General features: G+C 41.2%; 1 protein-coding gene across 3 annotated transcripts in view; it reads right to left on the bottom strand.

Moving 5' to 3' along the window:
- APBA2 (amyloid beta precursor protein binding family A member 2) overlaps positions 1–25,683 on the bottom strand; it is a 1,100,835-nt gene that overhangs the window by 887,615 nt on the left and 187,537 nt on the right. For all 3 annotated transcript variants that reach the window (XM_078684922.1, XM_078684924.1, XM_078684923.1), the window contains exon 2: positions 2,157–2,274. The gene's annotated coding sequence lies outside the window, so the exon portion shown is untranslated. The remainder of the gene's footprint in view (positions 1–2,156; positions 2,275–25,683) is intronic.

The raw sequence follows: 25,683 nt of genomic DNA, 5'->3' as shown, positions 1-25,683 counted from the left end.
ATTTCCAAAATGGTTTGCATTAGCAAACAAGCATTCAGAATGCAATAGATCTCGCATTTGCAAGCGTTTATGCTATTGGTATTGTAAATGACAATGCCTTTTGTTTGGGTTTTAAACTTTTCGCCGCGGTGCGGGCAGGTCTAGCGGGTGGGCATGGCGCTCCCTTACTTATAACGGCTCCACGCCATCATGAGTCACGGGCAGCGTGTGCTCATGACGACGTGGAGCCGCCATGACCCCGCCCACTCACTAATTTGCCCGCACAGGCAGGGAATTAGTGCTGCGTGGGCGGAGCGGCAGTTGCATGACGGCTCCACGCCGTCATAAGCACACGCCGGCCATGATTCATGACGGGGTGGAGCCGTCATGAGCACGAAAGCGTTAAAAACCAAAACATAAATAAAAGGCATTGTCATTTACAATTGCAATAGCTCAAACTCGCGTACATGCAAAACCTGTTGTATTGCAGATAGGCGCTGTGCTACAGCATAAAGTTTATACTTCAGCACGGCGCCCGCATTTGTATTATCAGTATAGGTGCTCCGCTTTAATAAAGCATGGAGCCCATGTTGATAACATGAAATCGTGTGCAGTGCTGAAGTGTAAACTTTATGAAACTTGATTCTGCAGCACGGCGCCTGCATTCATATTATCAACACCGGCGCCACGCTTTATTAAAGTGTGGCGCCAAGTTGATAATATGAAAGCAGGAGCAGTGCTGCAGCATAGAGCAGGTTGCTTATGTTGATAACATGAAAGCAGACACCGTGATTCAGTATAAAGTTTCATAAAGTTTATGCTTCAGCATGGCGCACGCTTTCGTATTAGCAGTACAGATCCCGCACTTTAGTAAATCGTTGATCCTGTGTTGATAACTTGATAGCGTGCACCATGCTGAACTATAAACTTTATGAAACTTGATGCTGCGCCACAGCAGCTGTTTGCATATTATCAACATGGGGGCTGATTGAAAATATGAAAGCTGAGCAGTGCTGCAGCATAGAGCAGGGCGCCTGTGTTGATAAAAGTGAAGTGGGTGAGAGAAAGAATCTGTGCCGGAAAGGAGGAGCAGCGGTGACATGTAAAATGTTTAAAATAAAAGAGTATTACCACGCAGCAGCTGAGGACCCAAAGTGTAAGTAGACTGTACTTTTCTTGTGCGCCTCAGCCTTGAGGACAAGTGACCTATCGGTAAAGACAACGAATAAGGAGGCAGCAAAGTAGAAGGACAGTGGAGTGAACCAATGGTAAGTAGCAGAGGGGGAAATGTCGGATTATTGATTACAGCAAGTCTTGCAGACAACACATGCGCTGTAGCTCGACCTACAAAGGTCGCTTGTGTGGGAAAGCAAAATGTTCAAATGCCAATAGCTTTGTGAACCGAGCTCATAGCCTCACTATCAGCATTAATGAAGAATATGTGGTCCACGGTCTAGTGCAGATGGTCTTATGTTCACCAGGTTGGACCAATGCTTTCCATTTGAAGGGCTTTTATTTCAGTTCAGCTGCACAATCTTAGAAAAACATTGTGAAACACTCACAAAACCTCCTGCATGGGTAGCGAAAAGAACAACAGTCACTTAGGTGTAATTATTTATGCAAATATTTATCTTTTTAGTCATCCCAAGGTGGGTATTATATTTATATTATCTATATGTATATATAACCTTATTTAAATGAGAAAATGCACGCCCCGGAGATGTCTACCGTACACATAGTGGTTTTGATCATGGGGACACAAATGTCATTGCAATATTGAATTGAAGTAAGTGGCTCAATATTTTAGAGTTGTATTTGCCAGGGGTACATCAATCATCAGAGAACAACAAAGGGAAGGTGGGAGGGGGAGATGTGCTCTCACTTTGTAGTATTTCTAATGTGAGACAGAGTGGATTTTTCTCTTGTTCTCTATATGAACATCTGTATTTTCATTAAAGAGTGTAATGATGGCGAACAGGAATTGCGCTTTTAAGTGCATTCTTTACTAAAAATTGGCTTACAGACGACTTTGCATTTTCAAAAATGAGAATATTGGAAGGGACTTGAATTCCTGCATATTTATGATGATGCAAATAAATAGCACGAATGTAAAGGCGAGCAAGGTACTGGCATAGTTTACAATACATAACATTCAATATCAAATATATAACAATTACCTTTAGGATGTCCTACTCGAGATGTTGGCTCCGAATCCCAATGGCCGCCTAGAGGCAGTATGTTGGATCATTCGATTAGTTAAAGTGTCTTCCACAGCAAATCAATTTCAGCATATCACTGCAAAACACACAAGGACACAGATGAGTGTATGTAGGAAACAATGCTCAAAAAGTATCGTTGTGCCACAGAATGAAGAAATTTAGCTTTGGTTTCTTATTGTAAGTGCAGAGTATTATTAAGAAATGGAGAGACATCCCTTGTGCAAGATACCCCTTTTTCAAATATGCCCCCAGAGGGACCATAAAATATATCTTCCTCCACCACCAAGTAATATAATTATTATTATTATTATTATTATTATTATTATTATTATTATTATCATTATTAATAGTAATTGCAGGCAGCTCTCAGGTTACAATATCACATAAGCAGTTTATAAAATCTTTACCCAACATTGGCACAGTCAATGGTTCTGGCCTTGGCAGTGTATTATGTTTAAATTAGTTGGAATGATAGTGTAAAATGTCACATATTTATCCCATGGCAGTACTTTAATGGTAACTACCAAACCTGGTTCTGAACACTGCAAAGAAGGGAGCGTTTTTGATAAAAGACCGAAGTGTTAAAATGTTCAGAGTCGAAGGCCAGTCATTCATGGTAAAGGGAAACAACCTCTGAAGTGTGCTGACCCATTACCCCATCCCGTAAGCTGTTGTGGGTTGAAGCAAAATGTGGAACAGACCGATAAATCAAGAGCGTGCACCAAAAGCTCCATTTTGTTCGTATATTATATGAAGTTACTACTGGGGTAAAGCAATAGTCTGGCCAGACAGATAAATCGGTCTCAAAGGGCATACCTAGAAAGGAGGAGTAAAACAAATCATGCTCTGACTGCGCAGCTGGAATTTAGGCAAAATAAATAGCTAGTATTTAATGTTAGTATACACATAAGTAAAACAAAATACTTTGAACCTGATTTGTCACGGAAGAGCAAGAAACTATGTTTAGGCAGATTTAAACAACATGCACGGGGTTTTTATGGACATTCAAAGTAAAGGGAGTCAGGGACTAAAGTGGGGTGACCACTGCCCCATCCTGTATGCTGTGGTGGCTGAAGAAATGTTTTGTAAAAGCAATGGTTTGGCTCAAGGCCAGATGCAAAAAAAAAAAAAAAACATACACCTAAAACCATACAAAAAGAAAATCAGCACATGTGTGGTGGACACCAAAAACTATTCCAGACCAAAATGGCAAACCGACTTCGTTTAACAAGGAAACACTCGGGATCCCTGGCTCCGGAGGTTGTGATCACTGCAGCTGCTGCCAACTTATTTTCTACTTCACAGTGTCTTGTGTATCTGCTGTATTAGTAGTACCACTGTGTTTACCTAATGTAAACACATTAGCACATACACAGCTGTTTGTGTTTATCAACGGTACCCTGGATATTTGCTTGGTCAATCAAGAAAGTTCTAATGGAGAAAAAGTATTGCAATAATTTGAAACTGGAAAAGGTAAACATTAAAATTGGGATATAGAAAAATGAACACCCCTTATCGCTCAACATTTGCATAATGTATGCATAAGCTCTAGCTGACCGATCTTTTATGCGACAAGTATGCCATCTTGATAACATTTCACGACCCATCACGTTCTTGAATAAGTCATACGTTTCTCTGTGGAACTTGAAGCCTGAGAAAATGTGGCCAATACTGAAAGCTATCATCAGGGTCCTCAACTTTAGTTACAACTCGATATAGTAACACCCGAGCACAAATCCATAGTAAAAAAGACAGGCTGAAATCTACAATCGGGACCTGAAATTAATTTAAAAATGTAAGCTACCATTGGCATTCCATGCCAAACCACCTGTCAAAAACCACTCTCAAGATTTGATCTTCTCAATGATTCCCTTTGCAGTAATTTTATTCATAATTGTTCTTCGATCTTTCCTTACATTGATAGATACCCCTGGAAACTATATTACTATTATAGTGCTTCTAGTCGGATGAAAGTGGTGGGACTATTCTAGTGGGAACATTCTAGCAGTTATTTAGTGTTAATACTGAATTACGCCTTGATAACGCTTCTCGCTTGTGAGGAGTTTACCTAGGAGTGAACTGACTATGTCAGAATATTGCCAGCCAAAATATTGTCTCAAAGAAAAATCATGTCAAGTATCACTGCCAAAAATAATATCTTAATGGGTGTACATCTTCTATTAATAACTAGAGCAAGAGAAATTTTCGTAAGCAATATTTAACACTCAATATTTCTCCCCGATTATATTTTAGTTCTGATATTCTGGTACTACACCAGCTTGATGAACTGTTCGTGTCACTGTACTACAAGTGAAATAATCAGATACTTCTGTTAAACCTTTTGAGAATGGCGATACAGATTATGACTATAAAACACGCACTACTTGGCTTGAAAATCAATGGCAAAAAACAAAACCGGTTTCATTAATCCAGCACTCTTGACTTGATTCAATAAGGAATTAGAGGTATGTTGTACAAAGAGAAAAGTCACAAATAATGGATGCGAATTGTACACCAACTATCTTTGACCTGTCTGAATTAGGAATGTGACCTATTAGGTCAGGTGCCAAACTGTTCAGTCTCTGGAGGCTGCGAAATGATCTGCCTAATAAAATTCCTTTTTCCGGTTGTTATTTACAAACCCCCTGTGATTAGTTACAACCACAGATTTGGTGATCAGCAAGAAACAGCAAATGACTACCCCTTCGTTTGCGTCCCAAAAGGTGAATTTTTTTTTAAAGCAGCCTATGCTCCCTGAAGGTGGTGCTTCCAAATAATTTCACACAACTCAATTCACAAAGTGAAAGTTGTCCAAAGAGAGCAGCTTCCTCTTTGAAATGGATTACTTCCTCCTTTGAGAACTCAGTAACTTTTCAATGGTTTGCGACCTCAATCACATTCACAAATTTTCGATATATCTTATTGAGTGTTATCCCTTTGACGCCCCTTCCTAATTGCTATTGGCTGTGAGGATGCAAACACTAATGTTATGGACTGCAGTGTTTCTGACCGTAGCATGTATTTGTATATCAGACCCTAAATACTGAGATATTGTTGTAGTTAGAGGACAGGGTCTTCATACAGGAAGTTGGAGCCACTAAAGTAGAAGGAAGGTTCTATTATTACATGTTAGATCCTTAGATTACACCAACAACAGATAGGTCCTGTCATAGCTCTATCCCCCTACAACTGTCCCTATCTCCCAACTTCCACTCCCCGCAACACACAAACATTCTATTACATCATTCACTCTCATCATTTCGGACACCAGCTCAGACATACAGGGAACGGGGACACACTGGATACTACAGGTATTCTACTGACACACTCAGGCTAATTTTTACATGATTAATTGTGTTCTTCCTGTAGAACAGATCTCAGGAGAAAGTTATGTGAATCCGCAGACAAATATTAGTCCTGTCATACACGCACCACCTCTGGGCCCCATTGTATCACCCATCTTATTTAAATCATGTGTTAATTCACAATATAATATTAACAGTAGGCATGATTTGTGGTGCCTTCAATAATACAGTGCCCACCACTTCTGTATGTTATTGGCCATGAAGAGGCTGTTAAGAAAGCATTTGCAGTGCCAAATGAAGAGAGGGGCTGGCTGGTGTGTACCAGAGCCATTTGGGGCAGGATGTGTGAGGCCAGCTAACAATGTTTTTGTAGGGAAGCAATGCTGAGCCTGGAGCAAGGAAGGTGTACAGGGTTCTGAAAGGCAGGTAGAAGGAATGCATTAGGAGATGTGGATGAAGTTGGAGGTGGATTCTACATTATAAATATTCTTCGGTAATAGGAATTACAGGGTACAGCCTTTCATGATAAAGCATTATATACAATGTTGAAAAGCCTAATCTTGTGGGCCTCCAGGAGATATATCTGGTATTCAGCAACAGGGGACTATTAAGGTAGGAGGTGGGTGGTCAATTGATTGCTCCTACTCTTCGAAATCCTATTAGGGTGCAAATTCTTGTCAAAGTGCAGCTAGTCTCTTTTTTAATTGTGATACATAGTTTATTAAATCATGGCCAAATCAACAAGGCATGAAGCTAATTAGAAAAGTCATAATATTAATCTGACTCTGGAGCTACTAAATTGGCCATCTTTCGCAAGTGTAGTGAGGAATGTCAGAGTGGTGTAGTGTCCTCTGCAGGATCAATACTAGGTGCTATCATCTCACAAGCAAAGTAAAACATGGGAAGCAGTTAAAGCTCTTGTAGGACTTTTGAACCTTAATAGTGTTCAGTGCTACACTTTTTTTATCACATGTTTATGCTCAGTTTTTGCGAATAGAGAGACAATGCATGGACATATCTTTAATGGAAGGAATATATGGATTTACCCATACCATCTAATTGTGGTCTGAACATTCCCCTTTTAATGTTGAATTACATTCATGTATTCTGGCCTGCTTTTAAATCTACACTGGCACATGTCATGACTTATTGTCTAAAGAGCACAGTCTTGTTAAGGTAGGATTTAAAATCCCATAAAGATACCAGCATATTATGATGAGAAAATAGTGAAGATTTTAGCTTTTCAAACAAAGTGGCAGAAGATCACTGTAAGACAGAGGGAGTATGGAATGAAGAAGGGAATCTGACAAAGTCTGAAGTAGCTGTTCATGAGGATTTGTGTATTATAATACCAAATTGTATTTGAAGAGCAATGTGCATATAAGCCTCCATTGGCTTTAGGTAGAGAAATATTAACTTTCTAAAAGTATTTATTTATTTATTAAGCTTGTAGAGCACGACAGCTACCCAAAAAGGGTTTCCCGGCGCTAAGAGACAGTGTGCTAGAGAGAACGAAAGTTCATACTGTGAAGAACAGAGGGATTTATTGATTGAACAACCAGGTCCTAATGGCTCTGCGAAAACGAACATAACTTGTTTCGTTTCAAATAGTCAAGGGGAGAGAATTCCACAGTTTGGGGCCCAATAAAGAAAACGACCTACCGCCCATTCTGGAGAGTCAGACTTCAGGCAAGCTGAAAAAGCCATACGATGAGGAACGGAGACAACGCGCAGGAGTGTAAATATGCACCTAGGATTGTAGGTATCTAGGGGCAGTACCCCATTTTATTGTATGCATGTAGCTGAGAGTTTTGAATTTGACTCTACTCTCCACCTTGAGCCAATGTAAAGCACGGAGGTGTCCGGAAATATGTTCTGTTCTGTGACATTTACATAACAGCCTCACAGCGGCATTTTGGACTAACTGAAGGCGTCTAGTGACTGCCTGGGTAGCCCCTAGATAAAGGACGTTGCCATAATCTAACCGTGAGGTTATAAGGGCTTTGATCACGGTCTTCTGTGTGTCACCCGGCAGCATCCAAATGATTTTCTTTAGCCAACGCAGAATGGTGAAGCATGTGGCTGTTAACTTCCTAACCTGGGGCTGCATAGTTAAACCTTTGTCAATGGTAACCCCCAGATTTCGTACCTGGTCCGATGGAATAGGAAGGGCACCCATCTCAGATGGCCAGTGTCTGGAACTCCAAAGATCCTGCTTAGGACCCAGTATTAGGACTTCCGTTTTACCTCCATTCAATTTGAGCAGATTGTCACTCATCCATTTGGCGACTTTCCTAAGGCCTGATTGAAGGAGGGAAGTAGAGGCTTGATCAGAATCTGAGAGGGAAAAGGTGATCTGAGAGTCATCTGCATATGTGAACAGAGTAAGACCTTCTTGTTCAGCAATATGTGCCAGCGGTGTTACGTATAAGTTAAACAACAAAGTGCTGAGTACCGAGCCCTGAGGCACTCCATGAGGCGACGCATGAATATTGGAGGTGGCAGTATTTGAGAAGATTTGGAATGTTCGGTCAGTTAAAAAGGATGCAATCCATCCCAGGGCTTGACCACCGATGCCCATTGAAGAGAGGGACTTTAACAGTATGGTATGAGAGATAGTATCAAACGCTGCACTGAGATCAAGTAGAATCAGCGCAGCTGTGTCTCCTCTATCCAAAAGAAGGCGTAGATTTTCTGTGACGTCCAACAAAGTTGTCTCTGTGGAAATTCTGGACGGAAACCTGATTGAGAAGGGTGAAGTACGTCATTGGCCTCAATGAACTGGGCGAGATGGAAGTGGACATGTCTCTCCAAAATTTTGGAGAAAGCGGGCAGAAGGGAAATAGGACGGAAATTTGCGAGGATTTTTGGATCAGCCGAAGGCTTTTTTCAAAAGCGGTGTCACCATGGCATGTTTCCACATAGCTGGAACAGTGGAATTTTTTAGAGACAGATTGAGGGTTCCACAGATCACAGAGAGCTGTGGAGTATCAAGTAGTTTGAGTGAAGAGATCGGGAGTGGATCAACTAGTGAGCCTGATTTAAGTTTGCTAAGAATGTCCTTTAGGTCTTGAACGTTGATATCTGGCCAAAAGTTCAAGGCCTCATAGGTAAGAGATGGCTGGGAAACGGTGGGATGGTTGGTATTATTTGTACCGGACGCCAAATGCTGTTTCGATATATCCAAATATATAGTATTAGAAATAGATAGAAGAAATAGATAGTAGCTTTTCCTTAATGTTTACGAAGAGTTTTTTAATTATATTCCTAAATGTTTCCTAGCCAAATATAGCATTATCAAGTTTAATAGCGTAACCCAGTGCTTAGGAACAGTCAACCTTATTACAGTAAAAATAGTTTTTAGGCACTAGCCACAGTAAAGACATGTTTAATATAACCTCTCTACATGTCATGTATCCTGCATTATGGGCTTTAAGGCCTACTGAAGGTTACTTATTAATATTTAATTTTAGACCTGCTATTGTCAGACTATAATGGTAGGTCTGAAGCCATGTTTGCACAGCCACTGTAGTGGATGGCACAATATGTTCTGCAATCCTCTACTTTGTTCGCCCTGAGTTGGCAGTGTGTGTCCAGACGTGGGTCCCTTGCTCACTTTGCCACTGGATTCAAGCTAGTCTGGCTGATGAGGGGTGTTACCCCAAAACCGGTCCCAGGATGCTTGTTTCCAGCCCAGGGAAGACCTGGCTTGGCAGTTCAGGCTGGAGGAACATGGGCAAGACAGATTTGCATATGGCTGGGTCTAAACTGGGGTGACGAAGTAAGCTAAAGAACGATGATGGATTCAACCCAGATCTGTGACTGGGAGTGAGTGTCTGGAAAATTTCGGCACTCCGTCCATCATCTCCTTCTGTTTACTTTGCAATCCTCTAGTGCAATTTAGCACACAGGCCCCGAGTATACCATATGCCATATACTTGGGACTTATAGGTAAGTTTACTAGGTCAATTATAGTTATGCCAATTCAACAATGGTAAAAGGGGAGAACCAGCAACTTACTACTTTTCAGCACAGGTTAGGCGAATAGAGTTCTACACCCTGCAATAGCAGAAAGATCAAAAATATAGGTCTACACCAGGCTAAAGATAGTAAGTTCCTACAGTCATCAAGGTCTAGCTATAATTTACAAAAACATTTCTTCATTGGATATGGGATTTTTTGTTATTAACTACTCCAAGAGGCAATATTGTTTTGTAAATTGTATTTAGACAATAGTTTTGTCGCATGACAAGGCAATGATATTCTGATTCCCAAATTCTCGAGCACCAGTAAGGTAAAAACAAATCTTGATGATGGCTGACAAAATAGCCTACCATTGTTAGAAGGGATGCCTGCCTTCTGTATTATATTTGCTGAAAGTTAATGACTGTATTTCGCTGCCTTTTAATGTTGTTGAAGCTTACTCTCCATCGACTGCATGCTTGGTTGTCTTGGCCACAAGTGACCACGGTACGGTGAGAAGGCTCTGCTCAATCCAACTTCACATATTCACCTCTTAATATAGCCTCAGACAGCACTCTCTGCCCTGCTAGCAACTTTGGTATGGCGATGAAGACAGGAATTGTAAATAGCAGTAAGAAACAAAGGAGGTATGCTGATCTTTGAAGAAATATCCTACTGTTGAGAGGACTCTAACCTGCTCCCATTATTTCATGTTCTAATAGTTTCCCTTATTTACCCTTTCAGGGTCTTTGTGTCTTGTGTCTGAGAGCCAGCTGTGACCATCCCATCCAATTATCCCGTCCTTTCACATTGCCTCAGAGAGAACTCATGCTCTTCACAAGCCATGTTGCTGTCCTGTGGCTATTAATTGGATGCTCATGACTCCACCCTGGAGTTTATTCACAAGCATCTTAAATGCTACATCCAGGCCATCCAATCCATGAGTCTCAGAGTCTTGGGGAAATTTACTGTGTAACTTCTCTTTTGACCCTGTTTGGGACTAGAGGAATGAGGCTTAATGTACAATAATTGGTTAACTATGACCCTCAGATCGCTCTTCCTCCAATGGACTTTATTTGCAGATATTCAACTATGATCCTCCTACATGTACCTTTCCCTTAAACCTTTTGCCCTGAACTGCTTCTATCACATCTTTGACCCCATCACCGTCTTCAACCTGAACCTAATCCTTATTCATTGAGAACTGTTTTGGGGATAATACAGCATCTATACTTCATTAGGTAATCCCTTCAAGCTACAAGACCTATAGGCAGAAAAACACAAGCACAAACTGCAGAGGAGTGGTTGCTGATTAATAGAACTCAATCCAAACAGACATACAGATACACGTTAACAAAAAATGGATTGGGGTTGAATCTAGTGTAATGGCAATCTAAACACGCACATCAGACAGAACTATGTGGCAGAATAGAAATCATTACTAATCAGAAATTGCCATCACACAGCATCAAATCCTAAAAGCTGGGAATCTAGCTCCATCCAGCTCAGCCTTTTCAGACGCTGTGACAATTGAATTGGTCATCACCCCTTTGGAATACCACAACCTCTCGATTCTTGGTTATTTCTATATCCTGTTTGGCAAACCAGTGATACCTAAAAGGGTAGCAGTTTGAACAGGGAACCACACAAACAGCAGGACACACCCTAGATGCTACTCTCACTCTTTGCCTTATGAGGCTATACTGATCACTATGAATGACATGTCACCCAGAGTGTCCACCATGCCAATACCACCAATTACAATCTCGTCAGACACCCAAAGAACCTTTTGAGGTTCCATAACAGGAAAAATGCAATGGCCTGAAAAACATATTGTCTAAATGATCTAGACAACCTACTCAAAATAACAGTGCTGAATGTCCTCACCACTCAATTTAGGGCTTTAGTATCTGACTCCGACACCAGAGTCAGACTTTAACCAATTAGTGTGCATCAGATCTCTAACCTAGTCCTATTAAATATTACTATGTTGGATAATTCTTTATAATATTTGTTTCAAAGCATGTATTTCATACTAGTATAATTATTGGTATTGGTCTGGGTACCATACTCTTTTTAACTGCATTTCATTGCTTGATTTTGTGGGTGCACAAATGAGGTGTGAACGAGATATGTTTGTGGTTGTGACTAAATTTTAGTATGCTTGGAGAGTAGTTGGAATTATCTAGAGAGAGTAAATCTGTTCAATATTTTACTTCTGTCCATTTGTTGTGTTATTGAATCATATATTTTCACTGTATGTATTTAATAATAATAATAATAATAATAATAATAATAATAAATTTCTTTATTCGGTTAATCACAAGGAAAACCATAAAAGACAACAATTTCGCAGACAAAAAGGAAAAATACTGTTATTAAAATAGGCATATATTCATATAGAAGACGTTTAAAAATATTTTTCACAAAAGAAATGTTGATTCTTGTACATGTAGCTAAAGGTTTTTCCTATGATTCATAATACACTTTAAAAAATTTAAAACTAGGTAACAAAGTTCTTCAGACTCTAAGGATTGCAGACGGTAAAAAGCCGGTCGGCACTGTCTAAGGCCCCACTTCCTGCAGATCGGGAGGATCCAACGTTTTCTGTGAGGGTGATAAAACTTACAGAACATAATCACGTGGATGTTTGATTGAGTTGATGTCCCGTCACAAGGACATGGGGGCAAAGTTTGTTCCCAGAGGTTGTTTGTCGGAAACGTGACCAGTCTAAAAAATAGGTTCAGTCTAAGTCTGGTCAGTAACATCCTCTCGTATAATTTGGTCTGAAGAGTGAGATAATGTTGAATGCCAAAAGTTTGCTGGACTATGTTCGCCTGGATCACTGATGGTTTTGCAGCATCAGCAGAGAGTCTTAATGTCTCCAGATGTCGTAGGGCAAGTTCCTTGAGCTCTTTTTTTGGGAGGGATGCCATCGCCTCTGGTTGAAGGTAGTATTTTTCAAGTCCGAGGTCGATGAAGAAAGATCTGATGTAGCGTAGCCATTTCAGGCTAAGGGAATGATCGAGTGACATTGTATCGGTCACAATCAGTTGTGTTAATGTATTTGTGTCCGAAACCCAAATACGCCTCCACAATAGCAGGGGTTGAATTTTGATAAGGTCTTGGAGATAGGGGATACCAAGTTCCACGTGGGATGCGTAGGTTGATGAGCCCTTCGGAGTAGCAAGAAGAAATCTAATAAATTTATTTTCGATTTTCTGAAGGGCACCAACATCCGTATGGCCCCAGATTCCTGCTCCGTATAGCGCGATAGCTTGGCACTTGGCTTTATAGATCCTCAAGAGTTCTACTGGGCGCCTCCTTCCCAGTTTCCGTGAAAAAGACTGCAAGGCTGCTGTTGAGCGGTTAAAGAGATGGCATCTGGCCTCCACAGCTGGTTTCCATGTTAACTTGTGATCTATCATGATCCCGAGATATGGGTATTGTGTAGTAATTTGGAGGGGTTGATTGTCAAGAAAAATGTTTTTTGTATCTTTCTTTGCCCCCCCCGCGATCATGACAAAGGTTTTTTTTGCGTTAACCTTTAGGTCCAGTGAGCTCATAAATGAGGTGTATCTATTGAGTGAGTGCTGGAGTTCACGAGGAGTACGGGCCAGGATGACAGCGTCATCCGCGTAGAGGAGCGCTGGGATCAGTCTCTGATTCGACTTTGGGATATCCTGAGCCCCCCTCAGCATCTCTTCCTCAAGGCCGTTTGTGTAGAGTGAGAAGAGAAAGGGGGCCAGGACACAGCCCTGCCTAACTCCCCGCTCTACACCAAACGACTCCGTCAGCTCACCGCACTTTCCGAAGCGAACTCTCGCTGAGGCCCCAGAATACAGCTCTTTCAGGAGGTCCAGCAAAGAGGATTCCACACCCATTTCTTTTAGGATCGCCCATAGTTTGGAATGTGAGACACAGTCAAAGGCAGCAGACAGGTCTACATAAACCATGTAGACCTTGGATTTCTTGGCGTGCGTGTATTTAGCCATGATAAGACTCAGATTAAGTGCCTGCTCGACTGTCCCAAGGCCTTCTCTGAAGCCAAATTGCAGATCCGAGATGATGGCTTTTTCCTCGCTCCACTGTTGAAGTCTCTCCAAGAGGACTCTCCCCACCACCTTGCCAAGGGAGTCCAGGAGCGAGATGGGGCGGTAGCATTTCTGATCCTGGCGATCCCCTTTTTTAAAAATGGGGACCATGATTGATCTTGTCCATGAATCTAGAATGCCTTCACTGGCTGCGGCTGTACAAACTCTTGTCAAGATAGGTGCCCAAAGATCTTGATTGCACTTGAAAAGGTCGACTGGGACACCATCAGGGCCCGGGGCTTTTCCGGTGTTACTTCTTTCCAAGGCGATCAAGATTTCCGATATGTCGAAGGATATTGAGATTGGGTAGTGCACCTCGTTACTATGAATTGGTTGATGGTCTGTGTTTTCATAGGTTTTAAATATATTTCCAAAGTGGGCTATCCATGTTCCCTCGTCAATAGCCACCTCTATCTTGGGAGAGTTGTTGTCTAGGAGGTATGGGGATCTGACTGTTCTCCAGAAATCCTTGCTGTTTTTTGAAAAGGCACTCTTATCTAGGTCTTTCCAGAGTTTCTCTTTCATTTGTAGGAATCTAGCCCTGCAATCGTTTTTATATTGCCTTCTCAGACGTTGGATGAGGCCCACATCTCTAGACTTTTTGTGAAGGGCGATTTTTAGGTCAGTTAGAGCCCTCGTGCAATTGTGATCAAACCATCCTTTTTTGTGGTGTTTATTTATTGGTTTCCCCGTGAGCAGCTCTTTGGCCGCTGCCAAAATTTCTCCGAAATTTGAGAGGACCTCTGCATGATTTGTCACTGGGTCCAGGCACTTGATGATTTTCGAGTATGTCTGGTTCACTAGGTTCTTTGTGAGTTTTTGAGGGTCAATCTTCTCCCATTTTATGGAATAGCCATTATGTTTTCCCAGTTGCAGACTTTCTTGTGCAAGAGCTTTGGCTATATGAGGGGTCTTAGATTTGTGCTCAGATAGGTGAAGTTCTATCCTCAAGGCGTAATGGTCACTAAGTGCGTTTGGCAACACTTTGTGATCTGTAATCATTGTGGTAAGTCCTTGGGAGAGCAGAATATAGTCCACCGTTGTCTGGTAGCCTCTGCCCACGTAGGTTGGGTCGAACTGATGTTCTTTCTCTTTTGGGGAATTAGCTATCACTAAGTCAAACTCTGACAGAGTATTGTTCATAGCTTTGCCGGGTTTGTTATGAACGAAGTGAGCTAATGGGACTTCCTGTTCGTCCACAAACCCACACTGTTGGAGGGCTCCCTTTGTGCACGGATGTAGATTAAAATCGCCTCCCCAGAGAAGATGAATCGGTTTGGAGGTAGTCTCCCGCTGTAGTAGGCATCCTAATCTCTCCTGCATGTTTTCAACAAAGATCAGGAAATCATTTTCCGATAGGTTGTTATATGAGTTGACAAGGATGATGGTAGAGTCTCCTTTTGCAAAGGAGAGAGAGATTATCTGACAATTAGGATCGGTAAACAGATTGGTCACTTTTAGGCGGGATAGAGTGTTAGCGATGTAAGTTATTAATCCACTGTATGTATTTGTGAAATACAATATTAGAATGTACTAGAAAGAAGAAACGTAAAAAGAGACTTAATACTAACTAAATGTTTGTTTGATAAATTTATCTAGTAGACTGGGGTGTCATTTCTGGTTGCTCGAGATTGATGTTTAATGTAATATACATGTATGGAAGTATACTTTTATAAAGTAATAGAGTAGACAGGTATGTTTGCTGTTTTGTGCTCCTTAACCCTGGTTTTGCTGCTCTGTATTCAAATTGTCAGGATAAAGAAGTGTCCTGGGGTGCGAGATGCCTCTATTATACAGGGTTTTGAGTCTGCCTATGCAAGCTTTAAACTTTCTCTTTGTATGGTAATAATAAAAGACCAGAGATTTGATGGGCTTGATAAAATACGATTAAATACACAGGTATCTCTTGTGTTCCACCATGCTCACAGCGGAATAGTTGATTCACACATGTGCGGTATGTACTGCAGAAAGGCAATCCATTCCACCCTACTAAATCTGGTAGTCCCTTTATCATTCCCTTCACGACTCGGCATTCAGTTTCTTTATAATTTATAAACAATTTCCACAAGATATGAGGATACACCGCTGTCAGTAGACATAGATCTTCTCACTAAATACCACTAAAAGGGTAACTCTTATCACTTCCTTCTGTATTTTGGAAAAGGATGTTACCCTCTGTGATTATTTTGTATCACAGATTTAGTGCACCTATTTTTCTGCTCACCCTTTTGCAAAGATGTGGGAATGGATATCCGTATGTAATCTGGAATTGTATTGTTTAGGTTTTCGATAGAATAACTGCATATATTAGCTTCTCTAAGAAATCCTCAGTGATCAGTGAGCCTTCACCCAGCTGCTTTGTTCAATCTGTTAGGTTGATCTGTTTCTGCACTTATGATAACATAATCCCTGTCCTCTGGTTGCTTCAGTTCCATCCTAACAAAGCATCTTGCCCAGTAGAGTTGGACTGGGACAGAAATTAGGCCTATACTCCAAATTAAAAGTGGCCCCCAATAGCAAATTGATAGCTGAACAAGCATTGGCAAAGCCAATGGGTCTCGCCTTTGGGAACACTATTAGCTTTGTCAATTTCTATTAGCCATGTTGTACAGCAGCACAGCTGATAGAAAGCAAAGTGCTATGTCTTGGCGTTTGCTGACTGTGTGGGGCAGTGATCCATTTTCTGAGTATATGATCTTTCTCTGCCTTAACATTAAAAGGAAAAAAAATAAGTTTAATTACAGTCAGACCTCAAAAATCTCCAATTTTTTTCAGGTCAAGCTATTTTTAGGACCTCCTGGATTGTTCTGTTCTGGTGAGTGAACTTAAGCTAGAAAGGAGCAGGTGTTCTGTTCATTCAGAACGTGAATGAGCAGTAAAGACACCTTTAAATCTTGTTTTTATCTTGACACAACGCTGTCTGTCAGTCTTTTTACTAATTGTTGCTTATTTTAGCCTGGAAAATGGTGTTTACTCTTCTTTCTCTTACTACCATTAGAGGTCTTTCGCAAGTAAGCTGTCTGACAATAATTATGAAAAAAAGGCTGCAAGATGTCAGGTTTTCTTTCTAACACAAAACATTTAAATAGCTTGTAAATGGATAGTACAAATATATTTCAAAATATACCAAAAATTATGAAAGCACATTTTTTATTTTGCAATTCAGAAGTGTGATGCATACAAAGAAACAGTGTTTTTTAAGCATTGTTTTTACACTATATGGTTTTATCACTAAAGCTGCATGTTTGTGGGAAATTGTGTTGCCATTTCAATGGAAAATCTGCAGATTGCAAATGACAGTGTGCTACCACTTCATGCTTTAGTTATGTATTTATTTAAGTCGATAGTTGTTTATCATGATTTGAGAAACAGTCCTGCCCCCGCCCTATTCACAATGCTGATAATGAACTAAGAGGCAAGTCAGGGGTCTAAGTGCATCCTACATGTGGCTAGATTTGTATTATATATGGAGCAAACAGTACACCTAATTAATCAAACAAATGGGTTTTTCCTACAATAGACATGCTCAACGTGCAGGTACTCTCATACGTGTTTTTGAAGAAAATGGCGGCTCAGTGAATTCAATTATTGGCCCAGGATCACATAATTTGAAACCATTTAATGGGTCAAGAGCATTACAATCAGGTTGCATAGATTGCAGCTCTAGTAACATTTTTATGATTTTTTTAGGCCTGATCTTGTGTACGAACTGACGTTTGCCATTTAGGCCTCCCATGAAGGCAGCACCAAAAAGCTTTGCAGAGCACAAAGCTGATCTCCGGGTGGGTAGAGGTAAAGAGAGTTAAGGATGACTTGAAGGTTCAGGATGGATAGACGTAAAGGGAGGAGAGGGTAACTTGAGTGTTCAGTGGTAGGCAGAGGTGAGGGGAGGGTAACTTGAATAGATTGGGTAGAGGTAAAGGGAGGTGAAAGTGACGAGAGTTCAGGGGTGGGCAGAGGTAGAAGGAGGCGAAGGTGACTTAATTAAATGGTATGTTATCATACATTATGATATGGTACAGCCTATTTTTGTATAGTGTGGTATAATATGGTATGATATGGGCTGTCATTGCATTGTATGGTATGGTAGGTATCACTTGTTACTGTATTGTATGGTATGGTATGGAAAGGTATGGTTTGATATTGCATAATATGGTATGTTATGGCTGTTACTGTATAGTATGGTATTGTATGGTATGGTATGGTGTGGTATATCATGGCCTGTTATTGTGTCTTGACCAGTTGGCACAATTTAAAAACATTGGACGTACGCTGGTCTTCTAAGATTTGGTTGGTAGGTGGCATTACACGGATTGCGACCAAAACAAGGATGAGTCATACACAGCATTAGTAAATGCTAGATAAAAGCGGCTTACTAGAAAGGGACGTTTTTAAAAATCTTGCAAGCAAACAAACAAGCAAGAAGAGCGACAGGTCAAAGAAGAAAAAAGACAAAACAAAGGGGCATAAATGCAGCTAAAAAGCAGAATAGCGCTTGATAGGAGGGTGCAAAAAGAACATCCAAACGAACAATCCATACACAATAAATACCAGAATCTGAGCACAACTAGTGCAGAAGAACATTAATCAAGAAATCAATCAGTACTTGGTCCATGCTCCAGGAACGAAAACAAAAACATGGTGACAAACTGAAGCCAACATGCACTGATAGGTGCTGACTAATGAAAAAGAAGAAAATAAGAGTGACAGTGAACCCCAGCCAAAGGTAAGTAATAGGCAGGCTAGAAGCCCCTTGTTAGAGTTTTTTTTTAAAAGAAACAATAGATGGTCACAAATGATAGCGCATGAGCACTGTCTCAGACAAAACCATAAAAGTGGTACACATTTGTAAACTGGGCAGTTTTGTAAAGACAAGCGATGTAGGTGTTTTACAGGGTATAGTTGACTGCGTGCATCTGTAGTTGCTACAGACAATATTTGTGGTAACATTAGAGAAATTAACATTAATTAAAAAAATTTAAAAAACAACAACTGTTATAGAGGCACACAAACAGCCTTCCAAGCTTTGCCAGATTGCCCGATAGGTCAGTCCTACCATGCAGCCCACCTTGTGAATAAAGAAACTCTACCTCACAAATTATACAAAAGAAGTGGGCATCAGTTCTTTTGTTTTGCACCAGTTGAAGACAGAAAAATACGTTATGTAACGTTTTATACATGTTAGCAAAACGTATTGCTGTCAAAGCAAAAGTTCTAATCTTCAAATTTTTTGAGTATTCAGTGGCCCCAATACAAGATCAAAAATTATCCAGCCATTTGATTTTCTCAGTGTAACGTTTGTCACTTTTTCTAACCTTAAGAGCTGAAAGTTAAAAGTAAGCCGCCGCCATCTTTATCCCTTCCTATAGCCACATACTTATCTCATTTATGTGCCATATATGTGTCAATGGCGATAGTGCTGCACATAAATTAACAAAGAAAATTGTGCTTCTTTTCTTTCTTAAATATGTAACAGAGGAAGAAAGATGCCACTGCCAGTGTTAACTTTCAGCTGTTAGTTGGGAAAAGTGAAAGGGGTTACATTTGAAGACCGCAAATGAATGGAGGATTCTGCGATTTTGTATCATTACTCATTCAATAGAAAGATTCCTTAGGTAGAACTTACCTTCAAAGTGTTAGAAACACGCATCATATCCGGCTACTTTTTCTGAATGGGAAGGAATGGGTTTTGCATTCTGCTTTGCAGGGGCGGCTCGCCCGTAATGGCAGAGGAGCGTGGCCCCACTAGTCAGTCAGCGAAAAATAAAATGATGGTAAAACAATATTATCATTTTATTTTCCGCTGACCGACTCAGGTATGTAATCTAATGCAGGGTCGGGCCATGGCAGGGAGGAGAGTTGTGCACTGTCAGTTTCGGCCGCTGTCTTAGCACGGACAAACCGACATGCGCACATACATTTCTCCAATTCAGCTGTGCTCCACAGCTGGGTGGAGAAATGGCACAGGCTCCCTGTGCCTGAGCAAGTGTCAGACCAGGCTGTCCAGGCCATTACCAGCACCACTTTCATGTCAGAAAGTATTGCCAGACTGTATCAACTTTGAAAGCATCGAACTGAGTAGCAGCCTAGCATTAATGATGGCAGTGAGATCTCCCCAGAACCGTCCGCTTGGCCTCTGAGCGTAATCCTTTGAATTGCATGCGTTACCAGTGCAGCCTTATTGCTGACTTATCCAATTACTGCTAGTATGTTGTACACACTGGATGGGACTGCATGTTCCCCAGAATGGCGACTACACCCGCGTTCAGGAATTTTCCACACAAAGTATGCATCTGTATATAAATATGCTTATGTTTATTTGCCATGCATCTGAAAAGTTCATTTTCATGGGGCTTATTAGTTGTAATGTTCTAAAGATTCTAAGGCCCAGATTCAGAAGTGACATCACAGGGCAGCAAGGAGTAGCTGTGCTGCATTGCGTGAAAAGGAGACAGCAGAATAGCTCTAGATCTACTAAGATGTGGCACTGTTCTACTCTCTACTTCCACTGGCTCACTTCTGGCTGCCATGTACCAGCGCAGACACCCTTGCACCGTAAATCAAAGGTGTCTGCATTGGGGGTTGGAAAGGTGTAGTGCTAGAAAGAGTCTTTCAATACAAACACTAGGCTTTTATGGCGTTTACCACGTTGTGTTTGTGCTGCACAATGTGAACACGTGCGAAGTGGAAAAAACGACGGTAAATTAAAACATTTTTCCTCGTTACACCTGTCTCGAGGATGCTTAGGATTGCAGCACAAATCCTGGTCTACAATTCTTTTTGATGGAAATTTGTGTCAAAACCCATGGATGGTTGTGTGAGAATGGCCATGGAACGCCCCCTTGATGGAAAGTAATACTGGGCAACGTACTGCACAGATTTCTGTTAATTTGGGTTACAATCTAATGCAAAATTACGATTTACATTGCATTGTAAATCCCACCACAATTTGAGTCGGGTTTGCGCTAAAAAGTAACGTAACCCAAATGTAAATATTTGTAATTCTGCGTGCAATCCTTTATTAGAAATCAATGTTGTTTAATTTTTTGGAAATGTTATTGCCAGATCTGCCACTAAACAATCTAACCATCTATCTTCTTAACTGTTTTGCAAGTAATCTATTTGCCTAATCTGTTCTCCATTTTGTAAACGGACTTAAACTTTTAGAATTATATGATGAATGACTGGGTATGTTGGGCTTGGCACCACTGGGGCTGGTACATCAAAGGATTTACAGTTCGAAACAAAGCAGAGAACATTTCCTATGCACGTTAATTCTTCATTAAAGTCAAAGGAAGCAATATTTAAGTAAATATAACATAGGTTGTTTTTTGTATATATTAAACTGAAATGGGAAACGTAACCTCACTAAACTTCACTTTTTTATTTAAAAATGAAGTCTTATATTTAATAACATGTTAGTAAGGGTGCCCTTATCCCCACACAGTGACCTTAATAGTTGATCGTGAGCTCTCAAAATGTTCTTCTTTCAGGATGCAATTTGATGACATTTACATGAAGGCCCTGCAGGGCCCTTATAACTCAGCTGTAATTGAGTCTAAATTTGATTCATTATCCGAGTGCTTTTCCCCATGGATTGCCTTGATTTATACACTCAACCGTGAGACAGACTCGCCTATGATTGGCAGCGCAAATTTCTGGTCACGTTTTTCATGGATATCCACATATAACACTGCTGGTTCAGTTGTGTTGCCATGCAATGTTTTGATTTCTTTAGCATGATAAATATGATTTCACCAAGCAGTATCGTCAGGATACATAGAGCATCATTAGGTAGCCTGCTACTATAGCAGATAGCATCTATGAAAACTCTGGGTGATGGAAGGCGGAGCTCCAGAAACAACAGGGCATCCCAATATCTGACTAGCAAAAAAAGTCCGCTGGTTTAAAAAATTGGATTATTAGTTGTGCAGGATGGGAAGCAGGTGCAAGTATTAGATCCACAATTGCCTCCTTACTGGGAACCAAGCACCCCTTTGTAGCACCCGACCCTCTCAGTGTAGCAGAGCAGAGAAGTCCAAAACCTACTCATGGAAGGTAGCATGAACTAGTAAGCTCCTGAGCTTTAGGGTTCAGGGCACTTAACCACTGCTAACCAGTGCTAAAGTGCATGTGCTCTATCCCTAAAATGTGCTAACATTGGCTTATCCAGAATTGGCAAATTTTATTTACTTATAAGTCCCTAGTAAAGTGCACTATATGTGCCTAGGGTATGTTAGTGAAATGCTACTAGTGCGCCTGCAGCACTGGTTGTGCCATCCACTTCAGTAGCCCTGTAAACATGTCTCAGGCTTGCTGCTGCAGAGTCTATGTGTGCAATTTAAACTGCCATTTTGACCTGGCAAGTTAACCTACTTGCCAGGCCCAAATCTCCCATTTTATTAGAGATGTCACCCCTAATGTAGGTCCTAGGAAGCCCAATGGGCAGGGTGCAGTGTACTCTGAAGGTAGGACATGTATTGCAGAGTTTTACATGTCCTGGGAGCGTAAAACTGCATAATTAGTTAATCACTGCTGCAAGGCCTATCTCTCCATAGGTTAACATAGGGATTACTATAAAACAGCTTTTAATTGTAATTTCTAAATGGGAAAAGATAGGGATTCGCAGTTTGGTGTCTCAACTCACAATTTAAAATCACAACTTATGGTGAAGTCAGATTTTAAATTGTAAGTCTGAAAATGCCTCTTTTAGAAAGTTCACTAAATAAGAGAGATGGCTGTGTTAGTTAGAGCCGCTTTACTCATGGGCAAGGCAAGTAAACCAATAGACTTGGCCTGCGCATTCATTTCACACTTCACAGTACATTCCAAAATAGTTGTTGTTTTTAGTATGTAATGAAAAGGAAAATCGCTCATCTTTAACATAAATCAAGTGTACCACACAACGGACAGTGACAATGCATTAGTACACTTGATAACAATAAAATTGTGACACACTGTGTAATGATTGTTGTACATTCAATACAAAAGTAACAAACAGTGCTCTACATTCAACAAAAAAGTATTGAAGAGTGCTGGCACATTTAAGGACACACATTTATAGCCAATTGTTGTAACCAGTTCGATATTTTATGAACCAAAGGAGCCTATCAATATTACTCTAAATTATCATGACCCTCTTGTTGGAGTAAGGGCGAAGGCACCCACGAACCAGGAAAAAATAAAAGAATTTTAAACTTGTGAGCATTCACTGAATAAAAAAGGATTGAGCAAAACAATTTAACTGGAAAAATGGATCTAAACATGGAATTGCCTGCCCTTGAAGATACAAGACAAACAAGAACACATTCAGCCCTAGTCCCAATGAGAACCCCTAATCACAGCAGCTGCTCAACGACAGCGTTTCTACTGCCAATGCAGCTAACAAAACAACAGCAATCCTACTGCTGCCACCGCTCAATGAAAATGGTCTGCATGCCTCACCGACAATAGTGAATCTTTCTGCTGAAGCCGCTCGTCACATTGCAGTGCTTGCAGCCCAACGGAGCTCAAACATGATGCAGAACCCCCTTTGTTCGGCTGAACAATGGATTAAAGGTGGCCTTCCCTGGTGACAGCCAATGGACGTGCGCCACACCAGGGAAGTAGTGCTTGCGTCGGGCATTGGTAGACACAAGCACCAACAGGGTTAAGGTCATGCTAGACCATGGTAAATTCAAAGGTCAGGCTGACCCTGATGGAGGGAAGGCTGGCTACAGGACTCAGACAGGTACTGTTGAAGAAATACCTGGGCTGGATGTTGGTTTCAGAGTTTTGTTTTCACCACGTCTGGTGGTAGTGGTGGTGAAAATAAAGCAACTCTGAAACCTATCTCTTAAGTGCGGCATCCTTTGTGTTTCTGAATTTAAATATCGGGTAAGGATTCTACCCGTTGCTGCGTGCACCAGGTATTGAACTTTTGACATTGGGAATCAATTGGTTGTAATAAATATATATATTGTATTGTGCCACTGGGATTGGTCATTTTGAAATATGCGGCACCCAATGGGGTTTTACTGAATCATGAGTTCAGACAACCATTTGTGGGACTACCTTAATCACGGGTCAAAAACCAAGGTGACCCCCTTTGCAAAACAAGGTTGTTTCGTGATAGGCAATTTTGAGGTCTCCTCAACAAGTTTTTTTGGCCCTTGCCGGTCGCAGGTACTTGGGCCACCCACCCGGGTGAGGTACCATTTTTTATCCGGAGACCTGTGGGAATGCTGGGTGGTAGGAAATTTGTATCAGCCTGGTGATCCCACAACTTTCCCACACAAAAATATGTGGAAAAAGTGATTTTCTCAGCTAAATTTGAGGTTTGCAGGGGATTCCGGGTAGGAAAACATTGGGGGATCCACACAAGCCATACCTCCCTAGACTCCCTAGGGTCTCTAGTTTTCATAGATGTGTGGGTTTGGTAGGTTTCCCTACATGGCCACCAAGCACGGGGCCAAAAACCCAGGTGACCCCCCCTTGCAAAACCAGGTCATTTTGTGATAGGCAATTATGATGTCTCCTCAATACATTTTGGGCCCTTGCCTGTCACTGGAACTTGAGGCACCCACATGAGTGAGGTACCATTTTTATCTGGAGACCTCGGGGAACGCTGAGTGGTAGGAAATTTGTGTCAGCCCGGTGATCCCACAACTTCCCCAAACAGAAATTTGGGAAAAAAGTGATTTTTCTCTGTTAAATCTGAGGTTTGCAGGGGATTCTGGGTAAGGAACCGTTGGGCGGTCCACGTAAGCCATACCTGCCTGGACACCACCAGGTGCCTAGTTTTCGAAAATCTATACATTTGCAAGGTTTCCCTAGGTGCCGGCAGAGTAAGGGTTCAAAATCTACAGCTAGGCACTTTGCAAAAAAAGTGTCTGTTTTGACTGTAAAAATGTGGTGTCTGCATGTTGCGTTTTGGGCCGTTTCCTTTTGTGGGCTCTAGGTCTACCCACACAAGTGGGGTACTGTTTTTATCGAGAGACTTTGGGAAATGCTGGGTGGGTGGAATTTTGTGGATCCACATAGATTCTAGAACTTCCCACCTCAGAAATGTGAGGAAAATGTGTTTTTTTGGACAAAATTTGAGGTTTGCATGGGATTCTGGGTAAAATAACCTGTTAAGAGCCAGACAAGTCACCCCATCCTGTATTTCCCTGTGTGTCTAATTTTAAAAAATGTATAGGTTTGCTATGTTTCCCTAGGTGTCCGGCAGAGCTAGGGTTCAAAATCTACAGCTAGGCACTTTGCAAAAAAAGGATCCGTTCTGACTGTAAAAATGTGTGTCTCCACATTGCGTTTTGGGCCATTTCCTGTCACGGGCACTAGGCCTAACCACACAAATGAAGTACTGTTTTTATCGAGAGACTTTGGGGAATACAACGTGGATCCACGCAGATTCCAGAACTTTCCACAAGAGAAATGTGAAAAAAATTGTTTTTTTGGGGACTAATTGAAGGTTTGCAAAGGATTCTGGGCAACAGAACCTGGTTGAGAGCCAGACAAGTCACCCCATCCTGGATTCTCCTGGGTGTCCAGTTTTTAAAAATATATAGGTTTGCTAGGTTTCCCTACGTGCTGGCAGAGATAGGGTCCAAAAACCACAGCTAGGCACACTGCAAAAAAAGGGTAAATTTTGGAAAAAAATGATGTGCCCACGTTGCATTTTGGGCCGCGTCTTGTCACGAACTCTATGCCTACCCACACAAGTGAGGTACCATTTTTACCGGGAGACTTAGAGAAACACAGAATAGTAGAACAAGTGTTTTTGCTAATTGACTTTCTATGCATTCATCCCGGCCAATTTTTCACCCAAAACCTAAAATTTAGCTATATTTTGGCTAATTTCAGGTTCCCCTCCAGGGAAATCCACAAACCCTGGGTACCTTTAGAATCCTAAGGATGTTGGAAGAAAAGGACGCAAATTTGACGTGGATACCTTATGTGGGCAAAATGTTACGGGGGCCTAAGCGCGATCTATCCCAAATAGCCAAAAAAGGGCTCAGCACTGGGGGAGGGGGGGGGGGGAGGCCCACCAGTTAAGGGATTAAGTAACCTTTTAGCACTACTGACTACTAAGGACTGTTTTGGGATTTAATCTTTAAAAACTCATATCTCCATTTCTACTTA

The sequence above is a fragment of the Lissotriton helveticus genome, chromosome 3_2 (assembly GCF_964261635.1).
Source record: "Lissotriton helveticus chromosome 3_2, aLisHel1.1, whole genome shotgun sequence".
Taxonomy (NCBI): Eukaryota; Metazoa; Chordata; class Amphibia; order Caudata; family Salamandridae; genus Lissotriton; species Lissotriton helveticus.
Note: the sequence above shows the minus strand (reverse complement) of the source record. Positions and strands in the feature narration are given on the sequence as shown.